This window comes from Henckelia pumila, chromosome 4 (genome assembly GCF_033568475.1).
Source record: "Henckelia pumila isolate YLH828 chromosome 4, ASM3356847v2, whole genome shotgun sequence".
Taxonomy (NCBI): Eukaryota; Viridiplantae; Streptophyta; class Magnoliopsida; order Lamiales; family Gesneriaceae; genus Henckelia; species Henckelia pumila.
The window spans coordinates 88947628-88963429 of record NC_133123.1 but is presented as its reverse complement, the minus strand read 5'-3'; positions in this window follow the sequence as shown (position 1 = coordinate 88963429).

Sequence of the window (15802 nt, the reverse complement as noted above, 5' to 3'; positions counted from 1 at the left end):
AATTAAACCCAATAAAATTCTAGACTGGCACAAAAATCCACGGACTGGCCCAAAAATTCTCATGGGCTTTCAAGCCCATAAAAATCATTGGACTAACTTAAATAAATTATTTAAGTCCCAAATAAAATTATTTGGAGGCCCAAATAATTTTATTTCTAATTAATTAGGCCCAAAAACATAAAAACTCATTAAATACTTAAAAATAAAAATACCCAAGCCCGGCCCACCAAACCCAGACCCGAATCACCTGACCCGACCCTAGACCTACCAGACCCGACCCTGACCCAAGACCCGACCCAGAACCCACCCCAGATCCAAAACCCGTACCCCCTCTCCCAAAACCCTACGCTGCGCGAGCAGCAGCCCTTTCAGGGCTGCTGCCGCGTTGCTCCGGCCATGGCCGACCGGAGCGCCGCCGTCAGGACCTACTCAGGGTCCTGTCGGTCCTAACCTGGTCAGCCTCACCCTCGGCTAGCCCCTGCATGGCTCGAACCAAGCCATCTTCCACTAAACCCTACCCTGCGCACACAAGCCCCTTACGTGAAGATCTGATCGGCCAGCCCTTAAATAGCATGCTACCTGGCCCTGGTTCGATCCTTAGGCACTCTAAGACACCCGCTGACCGAACCCTCAGTCCTGGACCAAGCCATGCTATGAAAACGTGAGCCATGAGTTATGAAATCCAAGAACCAAGCGTATACATTCACTTCCAACTCGCTTTCTGAAAAATTTCAAGGACTAAACAATGCATACACGACACACACAATTAAACACTAATATGGCACGAAAAAGAGGAAGAAAAACATGCCTTTCACCGAAGAATTAAAAGAACGAAATTGCGTAGACGTTTCCGGGACGACGGGACGAAGATGGCTTGCTTTGGACCTTCAAAACGTGGCTATGGAGTCTCCTTGGCTGTTGACACAATGAAGAAGATGATGGAGAGTGGAGGTGGGGCGGCTGATGGTGAAGGGCGTGGGGTTGGGGGTAGGTTTAGTCTAGGTTTTAAAATAGGTTAATAATTTAGAATAAAAATAATTAGGTAGATAATATAACATACAAATAAGATTTTAAACTTTTAAAATACCTACTAATCTAAAAAAAACATAAATCCCGAAATTATAATTTTTGGGAATTTTAAAGATAATAAAAAGTCAATATTTTGGCTTAATTTAAATAAAAACGGACTCCTAAAAATATATAAAATTAAATACTGAAAATTTTGAGGAAATAAAACTCAAAATAATATTTTTGGGCTCCTAAAAGACTCATAAAATAATTTGGGTGGAAAGTTGTCATCTCGTCCGTCCACGGTCCCGTCAACGCGATAAAATAATTAAATATCCATAAATCATGAAAATCACTAATTATGAGTTAAATGCTTAAAAATAACTTAAATCATGCACAAATAATTTCACATAATTATTTAACCCATAATCTAAAATTTTAAATAAATAAAATCCCTAATTATGCATGCGAATTTACGTATTAAAAATACCGGGTGTTACACCAGTTGTCCCTGCGACTGAGCAAGCTAGCACTGAAGTTGATCAGATGGATGCTACAGCGACACCTATGGAAACCTTGTTGAAGAGGTTTCAGTCGTTCAATCCGCCGTTATTGATGGGTTCAGAAAATCCAGTTGACTGTGAGAGTTGGTTGGATGATATCGATCAGCTGTTCGATTCCATTGATTACACCGATGATCGCAGAATCAGGTTAGTCTTTCATCAGTTACGTGGGGTTGCTAAAAGCTGGTGGATCATGACAAAGAAAGCGATGGAGAGTAGAGGTACGGAAGTTACTTGGACTCTTTTTAAATCTGAATTCTATAAGCGGTTTTTCCCTATCTCGTACCGTAAAGATAAGGGAGCAGAGTTTGCCAATCTGAGGCAAGGAAATCTGAACATTGAAGAGTACGTAGCTAAGTTTGATAGTTTGTTGCGTTTTGCACCGCTAATTGCCGGAGATGAAGAAGCTAAGGCAGATCAGTTCATCAATGGTTTGAACCCTGACGTCTTCACGTTGGTAAACACCAACAGGCCTAACAACTTTGCGGATGCCATGAATCACGCAAAGGGAGCAGAAGCAGGCTTGTGGAGGCAAAGAGGTAATCAAGTGGCACCTCAGCAACAGAGGCAGTATCAGAACCAACCATCTCAGTATCAGAATCAGCCACCTCAACATCAGAACCAGCAGCAGAGGTATGAAAGTGGAAGCAGTGGGGGAAACAGAAGGGATCAGTTTAAGGCAAGAGGGAAACAGTTTAAGAGGCAGGGGAAAAGTTCTTCTAGTTCCAGTGGTTTGAAGAAATTCGGTTCAGGACAGAGTTTTGGATCATCATCCTTGTACTGCAGCAAGTGTGGGGGAAGACACTCACCGGATCAGTGTGTGGGAGTCTTCGGTAATTGTAACACCTGTGAGCAACCGGGACACTTCTCTAAGGTGTGACCTCAGCGTTTTAGAGATCGAGCTCAGAGTGGGAGTTCATCTCGACCTACAGCTCAAACCGAGAGACAGTCTTCTGCAGTGCACTCTTTCCAGCCCCAGCAGCAGAACAGACAGGGAGGTAACCCTACTGCAAACCAGCCCCCGAAACAACAGGCACAAATTTTTGCCTTGACAGAGGATCAGGCTCAGGCAGCACCTGATGATGTTATAGCAGGTAACTGTTCAATTTTTGGTCATTCTGCTCATGTTTTGATAGATACAGGTGCTTCCCATTCCTTTATCTCTGAGAAATTTGTGTTATTGCATGCTTTGCCTACTGAGTTGTTGCCTATAGTAGTAGCTGTTACTTCAGCTTTGGGTGGAGGAATTGTTTCTGTTAGATTAGTCAGGAACTGTGAACTGTGTTTTGAAGGAAATATGTTAAAATTCGACTGCATTGTACTTGGACTGTCAGATTTTGATTGTATTGTCGGTATAGATGCTTTAACCAAGTACAGGGCAACCGTCGATTGTTTTCTGAAAGTTGTCAGGTTCAGACCTGAAATGGCAGACGAGTGAAAATTCTTTGGTAAGGGTTCTCGATCTAGAATTCCTTTGATTTCAGTGTTATCTATGACTCGTTTGCTACAGAAAGGTGCAGAAGGATTTTTGGTGTATGCAGTGGATGTACTGAAATCTAGCCCAACTTTGGTAGATTTACCGGTGATTAGAGAATTTGCTGATGTGTTCCCGGAAGATGTTCCTGGTTTGCCACCTTTTCGAGAAATCGAATTCAGTATTGACTTAGTGCCAGGTACTCAACCTATTTCAAAAGCTCCTTATCGTATGACACTTATTGAATTGAGAGAGTTGAAGGAGCAGCTTGAGGATTTGATTGCCAAGGGATACATCAGACCTAGTGTATCGCCTTGGGGTGCTCCTGTGCTTTTTGTTCGGAAGAAGGATGGTTCTATGCGGCTCTGTATCGACTACCGCCAATTGAATCAGTCTACAGTTAAGAACAGGTATCCTTTACCCCGAATAGATGACCTTTTTGATCAACTGCAGGGATCTTCTGTATACTCTAAGATTGATCTGAGGTCAGGTTATCACCAGTTGAGAGTGCGAGAGGAAGACGTTCCTAAGACCGCATTCAGAAAGAGGTATGGTCATTTCGAGTTTATAGTCATGCCGTTCGGTTTGACTAACGCTCCAGCTGTTTTTATGGGTTTGATGAACCGTATCTTTCAGCGTTATTTAGATGAGTTCGTCATTATCTTTATCGATGATATTCTTATCTACTCGAAGAACCGTACTGACCATGCAGAGCACTTGAGGACCGTACTGCAGATTTTGCGAGTTGAGAAGTTGTTTGCCAAGCTATCTAAGTGTGAATTCTGGTTAGATCGAGTTGTCTTTCTCGGTCATATTATTTCTGAAGATGGGATTTCTGTCGATCCCAGCAAGATTGAAGCGGTTATGAATTGGCCTAGACCTACTTCAGTGCCGGAGATCCAAAGCTTCATGGGTTTAGCTGGTTATTACCGTCGTTTCATCGAGGGTTTCTCGTCTATTTCCAAGCCAATTACCCAGCTGACTCAGAAGAATGCGCCTTTTGTTTGGACTCCAGATTGTGAGGCTAGATTTGTTGATCTGAAGAGGAGACTGACCAGTGCTCCAATTCTTTCTATTCTGAAGGGTACTGGAGGTTTCACAGTCTATTGTGATGCTTTTAACCGAGGCTTGGGTTGTGTTCTTATGCAGCATAAGCATGTGATAGCGTATGCATCGAGGCAGCTGAAACCGCACGAGACTCGTTATCCGGTTCATGATCTAGAACTAGCTGCGATTGTATTTGCTCTGAAGATCTGGCGTCACTATCTTTATGGTGAGTCTTTCGAAATCTTTTCTGATCATAAGAGTCTTAAGTACTTGTTTTCACAGGCAGAGCTGAATATAAGACAGAGAAGATGGCTGGACTTGTTGAAGGATTTTGACTGCGAAATCAAGTACTATCCGGGGAAGTCTAATGAAGTTGCAGATGCCTTGAGCCGAAAGCTTTGTTCCTTATCTCTTTCTACTATCGGAGTTTCTCAGTTGATCGATGATTGTTGCACTTCTGGTTTAGAGTTTGAAACAGATAGGGAGACTATCAGAGTGTTTGCTATTCAAGCCGAGCCGGAGTTGTTTGCTGCAATCAGAGAAGCACAGAAGTCTGAGCCGAGCATTCAGATTTCAGTAGAGAAAGTTAGATCGGGACATCAGTCTGAATTCCAGGTTATAGATGATGTTTTGTTTGTCAATAACCGTGTTGTTGTGCCTGATATTTTGGAGTTGAGACAGCGTATTCTCCGAGAGGCTCATTGCAGTCGGTTTAGTATTCATCCTGGAGGTCGTAAGATGTACAACGATCTGAAGATTCAGTTTTGGTGGAAGAGAATGAAGAGCGACGTAGCGAGGTTTGTATCTCGGTGTTTGAATTTTCAGCAGGTGAAAGCAGAGCGGAAGCGACCAGGAGGTCTGTTGCACAGTCTATCTGTTCCTGAATGAAAATGGGATCACATTTCCATGGATTTGGTCACGAAGCTACCACGATCCGTTCGAGGATGCGATGCTATTTGAGTAGTGATAGACCGATTGACGAAGTCTGCTTGCTTTATTTCGTACAAGATGACGTATCGTCATGATCAGATGGCTGATTTGTATGTTAGCAATGTTGTGTGATTGCATATGGTGCCAAAGTCGATCGTTTCAGACAGAGACCCTAGATTCACTTCGCACTTCTGGAACAGTCTTCAGGAGGCACTTGGTACTCGATTGCATCTGAGTACAGCTTATCATCCTCAGACCAATGGACAGTCAGAGCGGACTATCCAGACGTTAGAGGATATGGTGCGAGCGGTAGTGCTAGACTTTGGCACTAGTTGGCAGGATTCTTTGCCTCTTGTCGAGTTTTCTTACAACAATAGCTTCCAAGCGAGTATCGGTATGATGCCTTTTGAGGCATTGTACGGCAAGAAGTTCCGATCTCCGCTGTTTTGGGATGATTTGTCTGAGTCACCAGATTTGGGACCGGAGATGCATCGTGATATTGCAGAGCAGGTTAAGGTCATTCAGTCTAGAATGAAGTCAGCTCAGGATAGATAGGCGAAGTATGCGAATGTCAGGCGTAGACCTCTGAGTTTTGATCAGGATGACCGACTCTTTCTGAAGATTTCACCTTTCAGAGGCACTATTAGATTTGGGAAGAGAAGAAAGTTATCTCCGAGATTTATCGGTCCGTATGAGATTCTCGAGAAGATAGGCGATCTTGCCTACAGACTTGCACTTCCTCCGTCTTTATCTGGTATTCACGACGTTTTTCACGTCTCTATGCTGCGAAAGTATCATCCAGATCCTTCTCATATCCTTCAGCCTGATGAAGCTGAGCTAGACGAGACTCTGAGCTATTTTTAACGACTGATTCAGATCCTTGATCGGAAAGAAAAGCAACTCAGAACCAAGTTGATTCCGTTGGTGAAAGTGCAGTGGAGTCGTCACGGCGTCAAGGAAGCGACTTGGGAGACAGAATCTGACATGAGACAGCGATTTCTGGAGTTATTCAGATGACGTGAGTTCTTCTTATTGTCTTTAGTTCTTTATTCTATCTTATGAGTTGTGGTTCTCGTTGATTTCGAGGACGAAATCTCTTCTTAGTGGGAGAGAATTGTAACGCCCCATTTTTATCTTAAATGAGTTTATTTGAGTTAATCGGAGATTACAGAGTTCAAGAGCCGACTTGATTTTGATCAGGGTCTATTTTGCAAATTTTGGAAATTTCAGGGACTAAAATGCAAATAATGGATTTTATATATTATCTTGTCTAGTTTGACTTGGTCCATTCTCTCCCTCTCCTTCCCCTTGCACGCATCCTCCATTGAAGACGCCCCATTGAGCTTCCAAGCTTTCTGATTTCAGTTCGAGCTCGATCCGGCCGTTGGAATTTATTTCTAAAGGCAGATTATCGATCACTGCAGCGAGAGCTCCGTTATATCGTAAGTTTTTCTACGATCGGATACATTCTAGTTTTTGGATGTTGTTAGAATCATTCGAGATTCGAGTATGTTGTTCTTGACAGAGTTCTAATCGTTTATTATCTATCGGTTTTGAAATAGAGTGACGTTCGGATTTGTTATGATTTTTGGAAGCCATTTTCGAAAATTATGGTTTTGAGATTTGTTGGGATTGCCTTGTAATGGTTGTATTAGCATTGATATGAGTTGATATAGATATTGAACTGCTGTCTGCGTTTCCGGTTTGTTCAGTTTTTAGCCGTTATGCCGTCGGTTTGAGTTTTGAGATTTCGAACCATTTTTGAGTTGTTGAACTTGGCTTGTAAGTTGATCATGGTTATTGATCTTTGATTTATATCTGAACAGATTCGTTTGGAGTGGTCAAGCCCAGGGTTAGCAGCATTTGTTCATTTCAGAGATTTGGACGAAGAACGGTATTGAGAATTACCTTGAGCCTTGTTGTTGTTTAGATTGGTTAGACTTTGATTCAATCTTTTGTCGTAGCTTCCCAGAAGTTGGAACTACTGCCTTGAAAGGTAAAAGCAGTCATCGTAGCGGGATAGCATACTCGGGGCTGTTGGTTCTCGAGTTTCCCCTTTTCAAATCACATATTGCATCTACACATGTTCTAGCATGAGGAACTTGTGCCTTGTTGATTGATTTTGCTTTTGACTATGTGGCTTATGTTTTATGTTTATGTTATGCATTCATCTTGAGCCTACGTTGATTCAGCGGGCATAACCGCCCTTTTTGTTTAGACGTTTGGGAACTATAATTGAGTGGCCTAGCTCGTAGTCGTTTTGCCTAGTGCTAGCATACTCATTATAGTTGCTCAAAGTCTAGAGGAGTGGGATACGTGGCACCACCTCGATTGGGAGAGTCGGTGAGTCGTTACGTGATCTCATCCTCGGGATCCCAAAAGCACAATAGCAATCCCTCATTTATCAGATTTGATATCCCGGTTTAAAGACATGCATTTCATTTCATTGTTATTGATTACGTTGTTGTCTTGAAAGCATGTTTATTGTTGTATTACTTGATATGTTGCTTTTACTGGGATTATCATTCTCACCGGTTATCCGGCTATTGCTTTGTTTTGTATGTGTACTTGGCAACAGGTGGGTCAGGAACAAGTCAGAAGAGGCATGGTTAGCTTCGAGGGAAAGATGTAGAAGTGAGACTTGGTCTAGAAGTCGATTCCAGCATGTCAATCTAGTTTATGTTAGAACATGTTTAGTTTTCGAACTTCATCGTTATATTGTTATTGCATGTTCTCGACTTTGGTTTAGTTGTTGAACTCCAGAACTCATGTTTTAATTTGAGGAATCAAGTTTGTAACGCATGTTTATGTTTCGGAGTATTGTATGGCTTGATGTTCTTGATTTTGGCAATTTCCAGCACCGGAGCAGCCAGGGAGGCGCGCCCGCGCATCCTAGCGCGCGCTCGTGCGTCTGCGCCCCTTTCCGGGCAGGGCGTCATGCGCGGCCGTGCCTCGGAAAGGCGCGGCCGCGCATGAGCCAGGGCACCGTGCTTGCCCGCGCCTGATGAGCCGCGGCCGCGCGGGCCCTTTTAAAAACAAAAAAATAAAAAAAAAAATGTGTTGACTTTTAATGCTTGCTTATTTTTAATTACTCCTTTAATTGATGTTTAGAATCGAGGTCTCACACCACGTAGGGCCGCTCAGCCCTGTTCGGATGGTTGATGTCCAGTGCCCGCGACCGACGGGTTAGCCGCCACTGGCATCTGCAAGACACGGTCTACGTCCGGTAGGAATGAGCAGTGTACGCAGGGTTTGATTCCCGGGTTGTACCACTCATGTCCTATGCACCATTACTGAGCAGTTGTATAGAGTTATCCCAGATATGAATACCCTGTCATTTGCATGCATCATGTTTGTATGTTTACCCGTATTTGCGTATTGAGCTTAGAGCTCATGTCCAGTCTTTTCTGTGTATCTCGACAACCCATTAGACGGGGCAAGTGTAGGTGCAGGGGTGAGCACCAGGAGCTTGGAGTAGCCAGTGACCAGTGAAGACAGCAGGATTAGCTGTAGGTCTTTACCCTTAAGATTACTTATAATTCGATTGGGTTGTATATTGGTTATTTAACCGGTTGTATTCTGCTGGTATGCTTTTATTTAAGTCTTATGCAGCAATTTATTTTAAATGCATGCTTAATTATGCTCTAACTCTGATTAGGTAGTGGATCAGGGTTGGGTCGCTACATTTATTGGTATCAGAGCGACATGCAAAGAGACTTGGGAAAATAGTAATAAGACTTTTGGGTTTTCCTTGTAGGATTAATGAGACTTTTAAAGAAACGATGATAAGGCGATTAGATTGCCCGAAGACTATCATCATCGGCAGGAATTTTAGATTTGGCTTATGGGATTCCAGCAAGTGCGGACATGAGCGATGAATCGTGTCCAAGCTTTCAAGATTTCTACTCATGTGGATCCTAGCTTTGGATCAAGTACCGGATGCCAGAGGCTGTGGCAGAGGATTGGTTGGGACATACTTGATGTTTGCATCTGTACAGTCTGTACCATTATGACACTACTCTAAAGATTCTCCAATCGTAGTTGGAGAGATTGCCATATAGACCTTTACCAGAGAATGCCTCGAGTGCCTAAAGCATGACAGGTTTTGAGCGTAAGGTCATTAAACTCATGCAGAACATGGTTTTGCCAGTACGCCTGTATCGATGCTTTTGGTAGGCATATGGGAAACTTCATGTTCAAAAGCATGATTTTTTACAAGAAGAAAGCTGACGGTAGAGCGTGAGCAGAAGAGGTCGGCTGACATGCACTGATGCAGAGCATAGCTGGTTAGCAAGCTCGAGTTAATTTCTCCGGAAGTCTTGGCAAGAAGAGATACCGAGAGATTTGGGCAGGAGTATGCTTGCATTGATGCGTGTGTATATTAGAAGCTTCATGCTTGTAGTAACCCAGATTCCATTTTAAGATAATAATATGTTAAACATGATTAAGGGTTTGTAATTAACCAATTTCTGGGTTAAATCGGACTTCAGAACTAAGAATTGGACTTTCAATATTTGAGCCAGTTTGGACGGTCCGAAGAGGACTTCGGACGATCCGAACGCAGCAACCGGGGGCTCCGAAGATGGGCTTGTTGACTTCGAAGTTAAGGCACTTTCGGACGGTCCGAACCAGGATCGAACGACCCGAACTTCACCTATTCCAGGCAGGAAGGATTACTCGGCCACTGTTTTTGACAAGTGTCGGATTTAGGACACTTCGGACGGCCCGAAGTGGCGATCGGACGGTCTGAACTCGACGTGTCTCGCATGCAGGCAGTGAGTTGGATCGGACGATCCAAACCTGAGTTCGGAGGGTCCGAACCTGACTGGAAATTTTCCTATAAATAGGAATCATTCGATTTCATTTTGAATTACGAATTCCGAGTTTCCTTCTTCAGTTACATAGTGTGAGTTATACACTTGAGGGCCCTATCGGTTATAATAGAGGTTCTGGAATAACCAAGGTGTGGTTATAGTCATCCGGGACTAGCAACTCCAAAGGGCTTACTACGGACGAAGGTATGGTCCGGGAATCTATTTAATTTTTGGGAGTACTTATTAGCTTAGTTAAGGCTTATAAAACTTTTGTAGTGATACGATGAACTTTTGAATATAGGCTTGGAACCTAGGATCCTACTATACTTGAACTAGCCTAGAGGTACGTACACATTGACTGAGATTGCCAGCGAGTATACATATTTATATGTTGCATTTATTTGGCATTATTTGTGGCATGATGTATGTTTTACCGCTTTCTATACTCATATATCATGTGCACATACACGTTGAGCCTATACCTTGATATACCTGATTATAGAGCCGCTCAGCTCTATACTCGATAGTCTGTCACTGAGAGTACCGCGACGGTGGGGACATGTATGTCTGACTACTCTGGTGTAGTAGACGAGTGTGGTTGCACCCAGAGGTTGATCCGTGCGGTGGCAGCACTCATGTGGCATCAGTACTGAGCATAACTTTTCAGATATCCCTTTACCAGTCATCATATTGCATGCATTATATACATATGTTTACTCATGTTTATGTACTGGGCGTTAGCGCTCATGTCCTAGTTATTATCTTGGACACCCCATTCCACGGGGCAGGTCGCAGGATGGACGGAGCCGGTAGTTCGAGGCAGGACTAAGAAGCAGGAACCTACAGGGGATATTTTATACAGAAGGATTCGATATAGATGTATAATGTTTACTTTCTAGTTGTTTCGATATGGTTGTATCACAACTGATAAATAAGCTTAAAACTTTTGTAATAAGCTGATATGTAATTTATGGATTATGTTTCCGCACTGGTAGCGCTTATCGCGTACGCCCAAATTACCCGACTCAATCAGATAAACAAATTAATGTAGTAGTGTGAGTAGGGATCGTTCCCACGAGGAAAGAGAAATTTAAAAGTGTTCTTTAAAATAAAAAGGGAGGTTTTCAAGTTTGGATTAACTACTAAGAAATTTAAGCAACTAAAATTCACTAACATGCAAAACAATTAAATAAAAGATTGGAGAAATTCAATAGGAGACAAGCCTTGGTTTCGGTCAACTACACCCTTGATTTCATTCGTTCGATCATCGATTATCTAAAAATATTTAATCACGTAGAATATTCATCATTGGAAATTAAATTCCTGTTTTACCTTAATCTTAGTTAACTAGACACAAGCGTTCTAATATAACCCTTATCAATGAATCAACCCAATACAAGCGATTAGATTTAAACTCACGATAGCATGCAAACTAGTAAAACTGATAAATCTAGACAACTCATACACAAGCGGATGAATTTAGCCTAGTCAATTATTATTCCTACAATTCCTAACCTCACAAGCGGACGATTATTAATTGTAGTTGCTTCGCAAATCAGATAATTCGAAAAATTACGGATTCAAATTCTAATTTAGCAGTAGATTATATATAAGAATTATCAGGTGATCAATCTAATAATCAAACATACAATCATGAAATAAATCAGAATAATACTTGATACTCAACAATAATCAAAATCTGTAAAACATGAATCTCTCGAATAAATTAATCAAGAGCTTCGTATTCCTTAACCAAGTATTAAAAACTAGCCAACACAATTCATGAAGAACAAAGTAAAAATTATAAGCAAAGATGGAATTCTAGAATTCTTAGAAAAAACCTAGTCTCCTCCCTACGTTTCCTCTCCTTTCTTCAATAATAAAAACTGTCTTTCTTGGTAACAAATCGTCCAAAAATAAGCCTAGGAATTAAAACAAGAGTTTCCAAAACATAAAATTCTTCCAAAAATAAGTCTGTGCGTTCGACAGCGCGGGCGCTCCATATAGTGGCGCGCGCGCTCAACCTCTACGCTCTTCAATTCCTCAGAATGGCGCGCGCGCTCATTGTTCCTGCGCGGGCGCTCAGTATCTACGCACTTTCTCCTCTTTCCTTCTCAGCAATGGCGCGGGCGCACCTTGGTATAGAGCGGGCGCTCAATCCTCACTCAAAAATTTCATGTTCCTCTAGATCATCGCGCGGGCGCGCCACTCAGCAGGGCGGGCGCTCCTCGCTCTCGAATTTCTCCTTTTCTTCAATTCCTTAAGCCTTCAATTCTTGATCTTTTCTTCCTCCTTTTGCACTTATATCCATCAACTCGATTCCCACGCCTTGTTTCCTTCATATAACAAAAACAACAGAAAAGCGCATAAAATCGACCAATAAAACACAAGAGTCAAGCACAACACTAACAATATAAGCGCATAAAATGCACTTATCAAATTCCCCTAAACTTGAACTCTTGTTCGTCCCGAACAAAACCAAATGTCTAAAAAAAACTTACACAACACCCCAGAATCATCAAGAATTATCGTGTATCAATAACCTCAGCAATGAAATCTAAAATTTTTAAATCCAATCACATCACATCCTCCTAACATTGAAAAATTGTTTAAGCAAGAAACATAGCTCAACCTTATAGGCTTTTAGACTCCGCAACTCACGTTCACAACATTTTCCCCCAAACTTAACGCAAACATCTATAGATCATGAGGACTTTCAAGAAAACTCGGGATCAACACAAAATACATTCAATCAAAAATGCTCACAATCAAATTAGCTCAAGAAAGAATAAAGTGTGTGCGTGTTTTGATCAAAATGCATATTCATCAAAAATGTCAATCGACAATCCATAGGCTAAACTCTCACAACCCCTCTCCACTAGTATATTAGGCGACTGTGACTTGGTCCATAGGTCTTATTCGGCTTATAATGTACAGCTGGGCTTATGGCTACAAACGAAGGAAAGAATTCAAAAAGGGAGTAAAATATGATTTTATCTCTTAAATCCACTCCTCTTCATTCACACGGAAAACTTTTTCATTCTTTTCAACTCCATTTTTTTTTCTTCTTTGCATTTTCATCCCGCTTTTTTTTTTTTTCAGATTTCTCCTCTACTACTACACTTCTGTCGATTTTTCATTGCAATTCTCAACACACTATCCATTTAAGTATTCAAATAAAGAGTATAAAAATAAACATGCAATTACTCCCTAAAAGTAGGAAATAGTGTTTAAGCTGCAGGTAGTAATTGTAGGACCTTGAAATAATGCCGAATGGGGTTTTATCACACGTTTTCACGCATGCCATTCGTTTTCAATTAGCTCAAAAGGGGTACTAGGGACATAATGTATTCAGGGTGGCTTGAAAGGCTTAATCGAATTAGAAAAATTGCCTATCTCATTCCTAAGTCACAGTATACCCGTATTGCGCCTCGAGGGATGTTCAAGCTAGTTCTAGATTAATCTCTCTCCACAATTAACTCATATGAATTCAACCAGTGCGGAAAAAAAAATCACCAACAGTAAACGGTGATTTCGCACAACAACAACACAGCAAATGCACCTCTTGTGCTCATGTATATGTGATAGCTCAAAGGGTAACTATGGATAATGCATGAATAAATAAGTAAAGGCCCAATTGATCCAAACGACGCCTCAATCCTTTCTATTTCTGTCCGTTTCAAATTCAGGGTCAAACAAAATTCACAGAGTATATAAGAGTGTTTCAAGTCCACTTGGTCGAAGTTTAAAAAATTTGTTTGTTAGGAGGCAGACATTCAAGGATTCAATTTCCCAATTAAAACAACTAAACATTGGTTATCTTGCCATTGTTCTCAAAAGTGCTGCAACTCATACAACTCACACAAAAACCACTAATCAATAAATTAACAAACTAGACATGGACACACAAACACAACTAACGCTCAATTAAACAAAGCAAAACAAAGCAACACCTAGCATCCTACGGAACTCCCCCAAACTTAGGTACATACATTGTCCTCAATAATATGACATGATAAAATAATAGAACCAGGACATGTACCTCGGGTGATGACCGTCAGTGGTCACCACCATTACCGTCAGGATGTGGATCAGCAGGAGGGTCAGTCGGGCCAAACATCGGAGGCCACTGTGGTCGCGGGGGCAGGAAGCTGGCACCATCAGGAAAGTAGTGTGGGAGAACAGCTGCAGAGAGGTCCATCATGTAGTTCATAAAGATTCCAGACGTCTGCTGCATAGTGCGAATCTCCTCTCTCTGCTGCTGCTGCTCCTATCATGATAGGCGCACCTCCTCCTCGAGTGTAGCCAATCGATCAGTCATAGAAGGATCCGACTGCTGCTGGGGTGCCTGTGCTCGACGTCCTGCAGCTCTCTTGTCTCTCGCTCGCTGCACCGCTGGAGGTATCAAGCGGGTGTTACAGTCAAATGCAATGGCGGTGATGGGCTTCAAAATCTCCTCCGTGGGTCTCCATTCCACCCCGACCTCCTCACAAAGATCAGAAATAATGACAGGCAATGCAAGACCACCACTCGTCTTGCCGCCTACTACGTGCAGAATAGTCTCTTGACAAATGAGTCCCAAATCAATGGACTTCCACTCCACAATGCAATAGAGCAATAAAGCGCGATCCCGTGTAACCTCGTGCTCATGGTCGGTTGGCTTCAGACGAGCACAAATAAAATTATACCACAGATTGACCTCATATTGCAGCTCAGTCTTCTTTAACTTGGATGGCATACCATCTCTCCCATAGCGCCACTCCGCCCCCGGTCGACAGATGCGACGAATAACAGTGTCATAATCAATGTCACTGTTTTTGAATTCTTGATATTCGTCGTGATACACCGGAGGAATCTTAAAGAGAGTATTGATGGTGTGGGAGTCGAATGGAACCATTTTCCCACGCACGAGTACCTTCAACTGAACATGTTTCACCTTGAGGTTGGCGTAGAACTCTCTAACCAAAGGAACAACCGCGTCCTGAGGTTGCTTTGCAAACTCCTGCCATTGTCGGGCAACAATTTCCCGACCAACACTCGTCATATGAGTACTAGGGTCAAAACCAATAGATGCGTCGAATCCTCGTTCGGAGAGGATATTCTTCCCAAGCCATTCTTGATAAATTGCAGCCGCCTGAGCATTCCAGAAACGCTTATTATCTACGGAAGGGGCAGGAGTAGAAGAAGAAGAGGCCCCAAACTTAGTTTTCTTTGTGAGCACCATAGAACAAACACGTGGTGTGCACTCCTGAAAATTCACAAAAACCACAATACCACACCCTTCTTCCCTCTAACTTCAACAATACACCCACTGCACGACTCCACCACAATCACCAAACAACCAATTCATAAATAATATGCCCCCCCAACCTTCAACAAAATTCAAACTTCACAACTTCAAAATATGAATATCGGCTTGAAGGAAAGCTTCAAACTCGAAGATGAAAACCAACACTTACCCAATATAAGAATGAACTCGATGTCCGACTTGAAAAGTGCCAAACAAATCCCACTAACAATATGAGCAATCCGACCAAAATCCACGCTTCTTCGACGGGTTGAGAGAAATTGGGGAAATGATTTGGGAGATTGTATTAGACAAATCGCTCCAAAGAAGGGATTTGGTGAATGAAAATGATCTCGTGAGATTAGGGATTTAGGGATTTAGAGAAGTTTTCAAAAGTTGGGGGAGAAAGTGAGACAACAAACTCAAAAAAGTGTTTTAAATATCCCGTCGCGCGGGCGCTTGGTGGTGATGGAGCGCGCGCGCATAGGCTTCGCACAATTTTATCTCTCGAGATGGCAGATTGCACGGGCACGCATGAAAGTGGGGCGCGCGTGCATAGAATTTGACTTTATAAGACTTGGTGCCCAGGGATTGCGCGGGCGCTCAATGTTGTGGGGCGCACGCGCATTAGCTTCGCAAAAATGAAATTTCTTGATTTTAAAGCTGCGCGGGCGCACGA